The following is a 14602-nucleotide window of genomic DNA, read 5'->3' on the forward strand; positions in this document are numbered from 1 at the left end:
AGGCTTTATTCCTACTGAAACTCAGCTAAATCTGAGAAGACGGAGAGGCTGGAGCCTGAAATAGACACAGTTTACTGCATCAGTGGAAAAGCAGGTTACAACATATTCAAACAGATTTTAAGATTATGATTAAGAAGATAAGATCAAGATGAAATTTTAATGATCCCCAAAGGGAAAGTGCATAAAAATCAAATAATTACAGCTAAATCCAAAAGTTTGAGTGCGCAGCTCCACAATTATAAGTCGAGTACTTTCACTTGAAGTTCTCAGCAGTTCACTCAGGCCAAACAATGCCATTAAGGCCCTCTTGTATGCACTTATGATAATGGGATAATATGCAGCCAAACAAGAGTAAACACACTGTTCTACCTGGAGCGAACGTGCACGACAATAAGCAGCGCTGTGTCCACTTTCTTGTTAGCACACTGCTTTATTTACATAATTAAGTCAGTGCTAGTCTGGAGCTCAATGTCACTGATCAATATGATGCACTTTCTATTATTCAGAGGCGGCTAAGCACATCAGCAGCCTGACACACAAACAAAGATGCAGCCTGTACAGTAGGTGGCTCTCCAGAGGCTGCACCACGGCCTCTCTCAGGCTGCTTGTTAAAGCCCATCAGTGAAGTGCAGCATGAAGGGCAAACCTTCATTTTACTTTGGTGACAGAAGACGCTGTGGCCTTTTGTGTCGGGCATGTTTTCTTTTTTAAAAACAGCCGGCAATGTCTTTAAAATTGAGATAATTGTGTTTACTGGGCGCAGAGCGGCTTTCAGTCTGTGCAGACAACAAACTACGAAGAGGGGAAAAAGCGTTTGATTCTGTCAGTTTGTCAATAATTAATGCTCTCCTCTGGCAGTTTTGATCCGATATGTAAATAATATCTCATCCCATTATGCAGAGCATTGATGAATGTGACAAAACTCCGAGAGATGACAGTCCACGCTCACACAGTTGTGGGCAAACATTACAATACACTAACGACCCAGGCCTTTTAATGTCATCCCATCTGAGACATTAGAGAATTTGAAATTAAAGGTACAGTTGGCTCCCACCATAAAGTGGCCCTGATCTAAGCAGAATACCCACATCAGTCAGGATGCAGCCATGATGCGCCCCAGCCGAGCTTAAAGCTAGTTATAGCTCACATCAAAGGAACGTCATCATGCCCAACAGCTACCCTCGCCATTTGGATCCCACTGAATCCGATCCTTTAGTTACATTTTTCAAGCTATCTCTCCCCCAGCTTCCACGCTTAAACACCATTAAAATGGAAAATATAGTGTTTTCTGCATCAGCCCCGGCCTTCATTATTTCACAGACTCGCCCTTGTTATCTTGATCGCAGTAAACAAGCAGCATATACTCCTCTGAATTCTCTCAGCTCTAGTGCTGAGTTGTCTGACAAAGTGGTCAAGAATGTAGACACAATTAGCGCTTCAAAGAAAAGTCTAGATATCAACGAGGTGGTGCGATGACCTTTAAAACAAAGGATTATAAACACTGCGATCATAGAGGAGCACTAGCTGCTGCCTTTAAGGGTCTTACCCATTTATTTCAGGTGTTTGTTATACACTCTGCTTTGAGGAACAACAGGCCCATATTTCAATACTCTAATAACGCTGCTCCAGGCTCTGATTCTGCTCTCAGATATTAATAACAGAAAAATATACAGGAGCATCAATGATGGGTCAAATGTACACAGGGCTTTGAGACAGAGATGAAGCATCTGATGATGACTGCTCATTTGATGTTCAGAAAGCTGCTTCCCTCATTATCCTGCCTTGCGTTATTTTATGGGAGAAATCTCGTCCTTTTGGCGCCGTTTCTCTTTGCAGCAGTTGAGCAGAGCATGACTGTGATTAGCTTAAAAAGGTCATCTAAAAAAGCTTTCAGGAACCATGTGATGAACCAGGTTGAACGTTTCTAAGTGATGTTCTTGGAGATGAAGAGCAGTCCTGCTCAGCGACCCTAAAAATACACTTTATGCTTTAATAACCTCTGACAGCGTACAGAAGTCATTTCCAGACCTCCTGGCACATGTACCTGCAGAAAAAACAAGCTGTCTTCCAACAATAATACATCAAGATTCCCTTAAATGAGTCTTTACATGTCTCCGAGTGCACCTTTCGTGACCTACCTCAGACATGAGAGGTTAATCCATGACAGGGTTAAAAACTTATCTGGCCTCTCTGGTCACATAACATCCCAATTACTTTAACAATCTCACTGCGAACGGGCTGGGGAGGGGAGAGAGATGGGAGAGAAGAAAAATACAATAGATAAAAGTCTGTCTCAGAGAAAAAAAGATAAGTTCTTATCTTAATCTAATGACTCCACAGCCTTAATTTGTCAGACCTGGCTTGCCTGGAAGGGAGAGGGAAAAAAAAGTTTGTTGCACACGGTGTTAATAAGGGACATCTCTCAAGCCTCGGTGTCTGCGAGCGGAGGAGAAACAGGATCATCTGTGGAACACTCGCTGAGATGCTCTTCGTCTGTGGATGTAGTTTTTTTTACTTCTGCTAACGGTTGCTAATTAGCACCTTATCACCCTCCAAGTGGCTCCATACTGCGGAGACGCCAAGCACAGAGTATTTATAACCCAACAGTGACTGAGGAGATAAACAGCTCTGTGTGGCGAATGGCCAGATCAAACACTCTGCCAGTGTTATGAAACTATTAAGATACATTATTCGAATCAAAAGGTTGGATTCAGAGGGAATACGGCACCTTTAACATCGAACAAACACTCGACTCTGAAGGGCACTCTGTTAACGTACGAACTCCAACTCTGTCTGCTGCTGTTTGAGTAAATTCACGTTATGTTGAAAAATTTTTTATGGATGATATCTAAAGTAAAAATGCACAGGTTTGGTTAATTAAACAGTCAAACAAATAAAAGTACCAGAATTATGACGTATTAATTAAGCTCACAGAATTCTGACCTTTGACCTTCAAAGAAGAAAAAAAATGCATCCCTTCTGTAAATTATTTTCTATAGTTATCTCTCTTGAAGATATTACAGCAAAGACTTTTGCACAGATTTGTGTAACCGCGAGCATGTCTGAGTTGGGCTTGATGTGTTGGTTTGCCAGTAGACCAAAGGCTCCACCTCAGCTCCATCTCTTCTCCATCTCAGCTGATCAAAAGTTAGGTCAGATCAACATTCCCAATATACTCAGAGCAACTTTTAGTTTTTTTTTCCTCCTTCAGAAACCAATTGGTGACGTCCATAAGACTATATCTAAATATATTTTACAGTCTATGGCCTGAAGTCTGTTTTCATTCAGCCCCTGCTTTTATCTTATGATGTAGCAATTATGTCATTGAAATGTTCACGTTGGCGCCACACAATAAGCAGCTTGTTGAAGAAGTTCTTTCTTGGTCTTTTTGGTCTCATTTGTCATTGACACCAAACTAGTTGCAGTTGTTAGCAGCTTGTAGATTGTCGATGCTAACCAGTGCTACGCCCAATTTTCTCTCCGAGCTCAGAAGAAAGAGGTGGAACGACATGCTGGTACTGCAGTAAGAAAGAAGAAGAGATGACATGACCTGTCCTTCCATCCACCATAATGGGGAATGTATGATCTATCTCCAACAAGATGGACAAGCTAACGCTGCTAACCCAGAACTAGAGGGGATAGAGTTCACATTTTCTGTCAAGGTCACAAACCAAACCAAAAGTCTATCAAGTAAAGTCTCACTAAACTACTACTGGACTGTGCATAGGCTACTTAATATAAAGCTAAAGCTCTGTACATTCTGCAGAAACTCAACAACTCTTACAGCTGACGTCTCTAAATGAATGGATTTATCATGCTGTGGAATGTGTAAGTTCATAAAACACAACAAAGGACACAAGATGAGATTAAAGTTAGGAAATGAGGCAGAAAATACATCTGACAAACATTTGAACTTAAAAAATAATTCAGAATGCAGGATAAGAAAAATTTCAGGATAAAAATGTTTCATAATAGTCTGATTATGAAAAACAACCCCCCCCCCAATGGAGAAAATTTTCCTTGGTCAGAAGCAGAATTTGCTGATGTTCACTCAGCACGCAACACTGCAAAAAACTGACCACTGAACATCTGGTATCAAGAGACACCTGAGGGACAGGTGAGGTTTGATTTCATCAGACTGTAACGATGGATCGAGGATGTTTGAGCACACTGAGGCCCCGTTTACACGGAGACTCCCGCAACGATTCTTCCTTTGCGTTTTCAAAAGCCACCCGCGTTTACATGAGGACGGCATGAAAACGATCCGCGTTCATACGACTCCAAGAGGACAAGTCTCCTCTCCTGTTCTTTCTTTTTCTGCCGTTTTGTTGTGTGAGACGGTCGGCAATCCAACCATAACGCGCATTACCGCCACCTACTGGCTCAACTGGAAATGTGGCTGAGCGCAGAGCCTTCACCTAAAACTGCGAGTGCGCATGCGGTGACGTCAGCGTTTCACCCTGAGACGCTCCGCTCTGTGTTTACACGAAGCTGGATGGAGGAGCGGATTCAGATCTTTCCACTCTGGGGAGCGTTTTCAAAAGTTTGCGTTTTCACTGAAAACGCAACGTGGTCTCGTCTAAACGGAAGGCCAAAACGCAACGAAATGTTTGCGGAATCGACCGTTTTCGGCGTCGTGTAAACGGGGCCTGAGAGACTGATTTCTACAGAAATCACAAAAAAATCAGTTAAGAAATAAAGCATTCATATGTTACTATCAGGGTTAATAAATGTGTGAGTAAAGCTCCGTTTCCACCAAGCAGTCCAGTTTAGATCAGTACGGTTTGGTACGGGTTGGCTCATTTAAGCCTGGTTCTGTTTACATTTCCACAGCCAACCGTGCCGTCTCGTAGTAGGTGGCATGTAGCTGGATGCCGATAGCTGTATCAGTTAAATAATGACGCCTATGGAACTATGTAAGACATCTAGAAATTCTTCTTCCTTGTGATTGGTGTGTAGGTCTTTGTTACAAACAACATTTAAGTTTTTTTTCAGAGAAGACTATGTGCCGCAAGGGGAAATACAACTGCTGCTGAACGGTAAGTGATGATTCTTTTGACCAATCAATGCCCTCTTTGAAAAACCACACATCCAGAACCTTGGTGTGCTAGAGGTCTCCCCCTCTTCTATGTTAGCTGCCTTCTTTCAGGTTTATTTAAAGTTATAAAACCTACAAATATCATAGTTAAACATGCTGAACAACACAAGGTTTGAAGGGAGATTTGTGTCCAAAGTCTGTATCAGGGAACTAGCACGGTAACAACATGTCTCTCAGATCACATTCTTAGCCAGATCTCTCCTTCACCTCACTTATTACTCCTGCTTCCATCTTTTGTTTCCATAATTTCTTTTGGACTCAACCCTGTAAACCTGCCAGTGCTGGTGACATGCTTTGCTAACAGAGCCACACAGACCAGACTGACGTAAAGGACATGGATAAAAAAAAAAAAAAAAGAAAAGAAAAGAAAAACAAGCTTTTGGAGCTGCAACGTCTTTGAAGAGACAAAGAACGTAGACTGTGAGCATTGTGAGAGAGCAAATCTCAGTAGATTAATTTGAAGTGTTCACTGAATTGTGATTCCTTTTAATTAATGATAGAATTAACTGCTTTGTTAATGCGTTCCTGGAGGAAATGAGCTGCTGGCAAATTCTGCAGAACAAAAGGAGGACACATCTCTCTTGACATTTATACAAGTCTAACTTTGCCAGTGTCAGGGTGCAGCAGCTCATGTTGGGTGATATTTATCTGGGAGGAATGTTTTCCTGCTCTGTTAGGAGACAGTGATTCCAAACCACGGCTGTGTGTAAAATCAATAAAGGCAGTGCTGCTACAACTAACTGAGAACCTGTTCTCCTGTTAGCTGACACCAAAATACGTTACAGGGCTGTTGACAGCAGGTTGTGTGTTGAAAATGATCAGCTGCCCAAAGCTGTGAAAAAGCTGGGGTCTGACCAATCACATATTTTACCATTTTAACAGAGCAGTTTATGCTTTATTGAAACATCTTTTACTACTCTAGCATTATTGGCCCACTGAATGTCTGATACCATTTCTGTTGAGTAGTATGAGGTCAGGTTAGTAAGTCTTCTTTTTAATAACCTGTGTCTAACTGTTAAGGTGGTGATCAGAGTCTTGTAAATTTCTGGTGTTTGATTTGTAAGATACATCCTTTGTATCCGTTTGATGTGCATATGAGTATAAAATACAAAGAGAGCTATTTTATTGTGTGATGGTATTTCACCCAGGACATGACGCTCCATGAAGCAAGCAGGTAGGTGGTGTGTTGTAAAATGTTTGTGAGCCTTTGCCTCATTACTCCCAATTATGAACATTCCTGAAGTTAACATTAGCTTGACCTCACCTATACTGAGCTAATAGCAAACGGACATGTACAAGGTGAGCACAAGAAGAGTTGGGGAAGAGCTACACAGCTGAATACAAACAGCACGTTACTGACATGCTGTGGGTATTGCCAAGCAGAGGCAGTTTGAACCGGATTCACCTTAAAGCCATGATTATTTAGGCTGTGCTTCAGACACTTGTATATTACTTTACCAGGTTTACTGAAAAAGAGTAAAAATAAAGTACAGCGGCTGCAATAACAGACAGATTTCACTCCCTTTAATATATTTACTTTAAGTACCTTTTTTACTGAAGACTTAATATAACGAATGAAATAAAACCTTTAGTTTTTGATAACAGACGTTCTGTGATGGCACTTTCTGGTGTCTTAGTGCTTCTTTTTAAAAGGGAGTGATAGCAATGGGTTCAGGCAATAATAGGGACAAATGTTAACAACAATGATTTGTAGAAGTAAAAGTATAATGGATGTCTGGGAGTATGATAAAACTACTATTAAAGGTCTAAAAGAAACGCAAGCTGTCAAACAACAGACGTTTACAAAAAAAGGCAACAGAATCAAGTTATCTAAATCAACTCAGTTTGTCTGTTGCTATTCCAAAATTGGCCTTTTAACTATCCAAACAAAGAAAACCCATCAAGAATTGGGCAGTAGTACATGTCAAAAAACAAACAGAAAGAAAAAACAAACAAGCAAACAAACAAACAAACAAACAAACAAAAAACAACAAAAAGCAAAACAAAAAAACAAACAAAAAAAAAGCAAAACAACAACAACAAAAACAAGCAAACAAAATATCCAAGAATTGTGTGGTGGTACATGTCAAAAAATTACATGTCAAAAGCACAAACTGAAAAATAAATAAATAAATAAATAAATAAAAAACAACAACAAACAAAATAGCCAAACAAAAATCAAGCCTACATGATTTGATTTCCATTAATCATTCAACCAATGCTGCACTTTTAAAAAAATAATTTTTACAGTCCAGTTTGGAGGAGCCATCTGCCATGTACCTCTGTGACCATACAGCTTTCTGCTACCCCACCATTAAATAATAGTGATGTCTCAATTTAATGTCTAAACTAAACGTTGCCTTTCTACAAAAAAATAAAAAAATAAAAAAAACCATTAAAAATTACTGTTAGGCACATAGAGCATCAACACCTGCATTAAAGCCTTAAAAATCACTGATGCTTTTCATATATGAATTGGTTTTTTGATACAGAAAAGGACACTACCCAAAAAATCAAGAGTGACAAACTAGCCTGACTACAAGCTTTTCAAAGAGGTGAAGAAATCTGAGATCATGATGCTTTAAAGGCCCAAAGTTTAGACAATATCCATCTTTGAGAGTGTGTTGTTGATAGTTCAAGATGAGGTGTATTTTACAAGTTCAGACCACTGCTTATTTTTTACCACTTCAAAGCAGAATAACAATCATAAATATCACTCAATGCAGAACTGAAACTAGATAATAGGAAGAAAAACATACAATCTTTTTTTGATTGACTTAAAAAATGCATCAGAAGCTTCAGACAATGTAAATAATCTTCTAAAGAACATCTGAAGATTAAAAGTGCCCTTGTGTTTCATCTGAAGCTGTGATCAGGAGGCACACAGCGTACGGACAGAGCGGTTTCCATGTTTCAGAACATTTTCTCTTCCACAGCATACTTGGTGATGGTTTTGTGTTTTGTGGGCAAGACATGGAGACAAAGAATCGGTGTGATTTCAGGAACATAGAGGGATATTAGGAGAGCAGTTTCGTGAGTATTGCAGGCTACGTCTCTGCAGCAGCTTTTAACACGTACTAAATAACTCTGCATCCACGCCCACACTCCACATAAATCCATCAAAAGCAAGAACGGAAGAAAGAAAATGTGTTTGGGAAGTGCACAAAGGGCTGTATCTTTTCATGCAGTCTGTCTAGGCATTTAATGATCGACTTCAAATGTGTCGTCTCAGGGAGTTTGTATCTGCATCCTTTTGTGGGAGCAGATGTAAAAGGGTAAAGGCAGTTTCTCAGTCCTCTGTAAACTCAAAAGGCCTACATGAGCTTTAAATTAAGCTTTTTCAAAGAGGAAAACAATTCCTGGCACTCTTTGGACCATGATTTAAAGACTGCTCACCTACCAGGATAGGAGGGGCACATGTTTACGTAAATGTCACCTTGTGTGAGTAGTGCTACCCCCACCGATCCTCCCAAAAACAAACAACAGCTGCATACGCTATTCAAGAGCAGGGCAGCGGGGCAGCCGTACAGGCATAATATCAGCCAGCAGGCCTTTCCCTGTCGAGCATGATGTACGTAGCGGACCGGTATCTTCCCCTCCAGAGCTCAGATTGTTTTGATATTTTTATTAACATGTCCTCAATCATAAATCACCTCGTGGAAGTGAGGGCCGATCCCTCCTCTCAGCACAGCATCAGATTACAGGTGGAAGACAAAGTTATCAGACACCTCGCCACGTGTCCTGTGTTTGAGCATCAACAGTTCGCTCCAAAGAGTTAAACCCAGTTTACATTCAAACATTAGAGCAAAGCAGAATAAAATATACATAATATTATGCAAATAGACTTATAGTGGCCAGGGTACTAAAGCGGCTTTCTATCCTTCATCTGCTTTTTATCAAAGCCGGAGACAAAAGCAGTTGGACAAGCCATAAGCACTTCTTCCAGTGTCAGGATTTGATGTCATATCGCTTTAAATAACCTCCGAGGACATCATTTTGTTTTATTGTGCATCTCGCAGTGTTATCTGGGAACATTAATGCATTGTTTAAGCACAAGACTGTGTCCATTTGCATCACAATAACTCTCCACGCTCTTTTTTTCGGACTCCTCAGCAAACGTTCGGCCCCCCGCCCGCCTCCCTCCCTTTGACTCGGCTCAGGCCAAACAGCTGCAGCCGAGCCGCTCTGCAGCCACACACATTCTCGTGTCACACTAAGTTGCCAGTGTGCGCAAAACTGTCAGAGCCCCTTAAAGGCTCTGGATGCTATGTGTAATTCCTTTAACACAAGGCCACGCAGATATCCTTATCATTGTTGTAATGGCGTGCTCATGCCACCCTGCATCCTGCGAGCCTGCACGAGGCAGCTGGTAATTCATTTAATTTATTCACCACGACCCGCGCTCGCGTCGCTGTCACGGCGAGAATCCACGGCTGGACACTCAGCAGCCTTCGTCCTTCAGAGGTGATCTCAGGGTCACGTGTGATTCTATCACAGGACAGAGAAAACAGCATTCATGACTTCTTATCAGCAGCCCGGGACTCGGGTTACATGAGGAGTAAACGTCAAACCTCTGGAGAGAGAAGTGCTCGCCAAAGCTGTGACGTTTCATTAACACAGGTTCTATCAAAAAAGGAGAAGTAGTCCAGGTTAGTGTTGACTGACCAAGTTTTAGCAGGATTAGGTGCTTGAGGGAGAAATGCTGGTATGAAGAGCAAAAGCAGGCAGAACTCAGTCTGCAGACATCTTTACCCTCAGAAACCTGCAGAAGGTTTGTTTATGTTTATGAAAAGTACGATCAGAAGTTTTAGGATTCAGTCCAAAACAAATAATTTAATTAACAGCAAAACCCTCAGATGGCTCAGTTTACGAGGGCAACAGACAAGTCACCTTTGTGTCAAAGTCTGTCTGAAAACCTACGAGCAGGTGCCTGTCAGGGCACAAACTCTGGCAGAGCAATAATCTAATGACATCAAACCTGTTGATGAAATTACACTGAAGATGACAGAACTATAACTATAAACTATTTACTGTAATATCTGCAGAAACTTTCTGCGAAATGGCTTTACAGTATTTTACTGCAAACAGCAAAGGGTTGTGGGAAAAAATTAAATAGTGACGCTGTAAATACTGTGATATCTGGCATCCTGCTCCCAGCAATTCACTGTGAAATGTGAAACAACCATTCAAAATCCAAAATTCAAAATCAAGACACTGGTAAGAACTGCTCCACAACTTTATTTTTTGATTTAATAACTAGTTTATAACTTAAATAAGTGAATTTTAAATGTGCAAAAATACGATTTATCTTGATCTTTTGAAATAAAGTGAATCATGGGAGGAGAGATGAATACTTTTAAGACAGCTCTAGTATATGGAGGCTGGCATGCAAGTGCAGCGAATGATAGTTTTGTGTGCAATTTCTTTCCCACTTTGATAACATGTTGGCAACCATGGTTGAAATTTACCAACTTCCTGGAATGAAAACCAAACAAATTAACATTGCAAAGGTTTTTGGCTTTGTTTAGTTTTTGATCCCCTTCATGTACAGACCTGGCAAGCTTAAAGGTCCCATGTTATACAAAAATCACTTTTTGAAGTATTTTAGTTAAATTTGTGGGTCTTTATCTTTCCTCCCAGCCCACAAAATGTGATATTTAATGACAAAACCTGTACTTAGTAGTGCTTGTGAATGTAAAATCCTGACCTAAAACGAACTGTTTTAGGATTTGGGGGATTTGCCGACGTCAGCGAGTCCCTTTTCTGACCAATCAGGAGGAAGTCTGACCTGATTGGTCCACCAAACCCTCTTCCCGCCCACTCTCCTCCCCGCTGCTGCTCCAGCAGCCATCGCTGCTCTGTTTTTTGGCTGTAAACAGCCACATAGCTCCATGGACAAGCTTCCCATCTCGGAAGAAGACAAGACTAAGTGGCTAGAGTTCATTTAACAAGGAAATGTTCCAGCTACACTCAGTAAAACTGTACATGTGTGTGCTAGCCACTTCACGGCCGACTGCTTTTCCAACTTTGGACAGTACAACAGAGGACTAGCGAATAGACTGGTCCTGAATCCAGGCGCATTACCAACCATCCACCAACAAACTTTGGACCCTGGAAATGTGAGTATTTTAAATGCTGTGTGCTGTGGAGCAGACGTAAGAGCTTTTCCTCAGTGTCCCCCCCTGTCTCTGTGTTAGCTTCAGGATGCTAACTTTAGCTGCAGTTAGCCTGTTGTATTAGCCTGTAATGTTACGGTAAACGAGGTTTGCTGTTTTCTAAACATTGTGCACTCAGAGCTTGTGGCGCCGCTCTCAGTGACGCTGAAGAGCGGGGCGGTATCAGTGGTGGCTCATTTACATATGAAGGCCACGCCCACTAAATCAGACCGTTCTGAACAGAGGGGCTATGAGAGCCTGGAAACAATGCTGCTGTGCTCGATTTATTGGCTTTTTGGACCAAAACATGTTACTACCATTTCATGAAGACATCAATGATCCATATTAAACTGCAGAAAAGGAGCAGAATATGGGATATTTAAATTTTTACTTTACTATTTTCAAAGGGACAAATGGCTAATGGAAACCAGTGTAAAAAAAAAAATATGTCCAATTTACTTTACTGCTGTGTAAGATGTTTCCCACTGCTGCCCTAAATTAATAGTTTATTACTGACTACTATAATATTTCTATATTTCTGTCATAGTTAATCGAACAGTATGTGCTAGCTCTTTAATGCTAAAACAGAAGTATTGGTATCCATGAATTTTTAAATAAATCATTTCACAAATAAAAAAAAGTTAATCACAATGTTGTTTTTTTTTATTAATAAATTACAGGGTTTTTTTTATTTTCATCCTTGTAAAATGTGGCTCAGTGGTCGTCTTTTTTTTTTTTATTATTATTTTTTACATTTTTAGAGAAAATGGTCAAAATGGTCAATGGTTGGTGTTGGTGAATTCACTCAGAGAGAAAATGTCTTAAATAAAGCACTTCATGACGCTTTTCTTGTTTTTATGACTGGTGGTCTAATTAATTTGAGATGCACTGTATTTACAGTGAAACTGAGACTTAACAGAAACAGCTGGACCTGACTCCTCAAAGAGATGTAATGAACCAGTAAATAACGGAATACATGCAGCAGACTGATCAGGAGGGATGAGTTTTGTTTCACTTTGACCGTTACACTGTTCCTCCCACGGATGCTAACTGGTCTGTTAGCAATGCAGCCAACATAAAGCAAAGTCCTTTTCCCGCTGGGTACAAAGATTAATTTGAGTAGTATCTGATATTTTCCTTAACTTAAGCCCCACTTGTTTTAGCATTTGTTTTCTGTTTGTTTTCTGCCATCACCAGAACAGAGATTTGCTTTGTTTGCTTAATATGTAAACACCATCTGTATTTCGTTTAATCCTCCTCAACAGGTAGCCCAGTCCAAAGCAGATCCCCCGTCACTCACATCCTCAGACATTTGGCACTCTGACACGCTGCTTGGAATCTGTGTGTTGGTGCTTCAAAGCAAATATCTTGTTCACATGTGGTCTGAGGCGCTGCGGGTGTGTTCAACTGGATCTCAGTGGGCTGAGAGCGGGAGGTTTATCTCTCCTGATGGATCTGGACACTCGTTATGAGGTGGACTCGTCTAATGAGCTCTGATTTCACAAAGGCCTTGGCATGAGTTCAATCTAATCTGAGTGTGGAGCGTTATGAGCAAGATCAATGCTGAATTTATTTTAAATGCATGAATGGTTTTGGCTTTTTGGATTTTACAATATCAATACAATTCTTTCATACACCTTTTTTAGCTGTAATGTGTCGTGGTGAGTTCATAATTTGGGCTTTTCAAAACTGAGTTACATGTTTCTGACGTAGGGTTAAAAATCCAAAATAAAAATGATTATATATATGAATAAAAGATCTCATCCTACTTTTTATATCATTAAAAATGTTGGTGCCATTGTGCTGTAATGGACAATTTATGAAAATAAAACAATAAAATGTTTGTTTTTCGTCTTGTTTTTCATTGTTTCTATTGATCAGTTTATTCATTAGTTTAGACTGAAAGTTCAAAGCCTTGAAGGTTTATTCTGTTATATCTCTTTCTTTGCCTTGTCTATCAAAGCACCCTTTGTTTGTAGAGTTGCTACAAAATATCATTATCATTATATTAAAGTTCACAGGAACAAAGAAAACATGGAGAGGTTTTTTGCAACGCTATGATGTAAAGTCGATTAGACAATGATGAAAGTTGTGCAAAACAATAACTCAGGGCTGAAGGGAAGGTGTCAACATTTGTGTATAAAAACATGATTCAAAGTCATTAAAAAAACCCACTAAACTCAAATTTTTCTGGAAGTTTTGTGATTTTTCACAATGCTTGAAATCACTCACAACAAAAACTCCCGAATCAACTTTTCTTCTTTAGAATTAAGACTCTGTTTCCCATGAGCACCATCACCCACTGTCGTGAAGACGCGACGCTTGCGATGGCGTGCATTTGTTTTGAAGAGCAGACCTTCTTTTGAACACCTTTTCTTTGTTTAGGACAATTTTTCCCAGGATGCAAAGTGATAAGGTAATGTAGTTATTTGTAGTTACATAGAGTTATTGATTGTAAACTCAGTTTGTAGTTTAGTGTCCAGAGTTTTGTGCTCTGAGCCGTGTCTGTAACGTGTAATGTTAGTGAATCCTGGTCATGTCCTATCTTGTGTACATTTTACTAATTGTCCCAGGGTTTGACGTGAAATAAAGATTACTCAAGACGGATTATCTTTCTGTTATTTTCAATAAGCTTTGCACAAAGTGGAGTCTGTTCCAGAAAGGAGCATTGAATCAAAAAAGTTTCTTCCTCTTATACTTTCACTGAAAGGAGAAGCTAACAGACGAATCCTGCATGCCCAGGTAACACTTTACTTTAGAAGTCCACAAATTTCATCACACTTAGTTGATAATTAGACAAAGTTTTTTCTTATTTCTTTTAAATTAGCACATAACTTCTTTGAAATAATGCCCAAATTTATAAGCACAAGTCACAATTAGTAGGTTACTGTTTTTTTTTCTTCAGTTTGAAATGTACTCTAAATTGAAGGTAAGATAATTAACAAATAATTTATTTGAAATTAAATCACAATCCACCACAAAATGTTTTTAGAAGTATCCTGACGTTTCTGCTGTTTCCAGAGAAGCAGGTGATAAATCTGCTTAGCTCTTGAAACAGAAGTTCGGTTCATTGTTTCCTCTGATAATTACCTTTGAAATGTTCAGTGAGTAATTTAATTTCCCAATAGGCAGTTGATAGTTAGCTGTTTGTTATTTAATTTCACCGAATTCTTTTGTACCCAGTTTGTTGATCTGCATAATTGAGATCACATGTAAAATGATAAACCTTTATGATTAGGTCTATAATGTTTAACATGATACAACTGAAGGCTTCAGATGTGATATTCACCAAGAGTGGGGTTGGAAATTGGCCTCACCTGATTGTGGCAGACACTGTGAGTACAGGAGC

Source organism: Halichoeres trimaculatus, unplaced genomic scaffold (genome assembly GCF_033239565.1).
Source record: "Halichoeres trimaculatus isolate MK-OKI-2021-1 unplaced genomic scaffold, fHalTri1.1 fHalTri1_scaffold_4, whole genome shotgun sequence".
Taxonomy (NCBI): domain Eukaryota; kingdom Metazoa; phylum Chordata; class Actinopteri; order Labriformes; family Labridae; genus Halichoeres; species Halichoeres trimaculatus.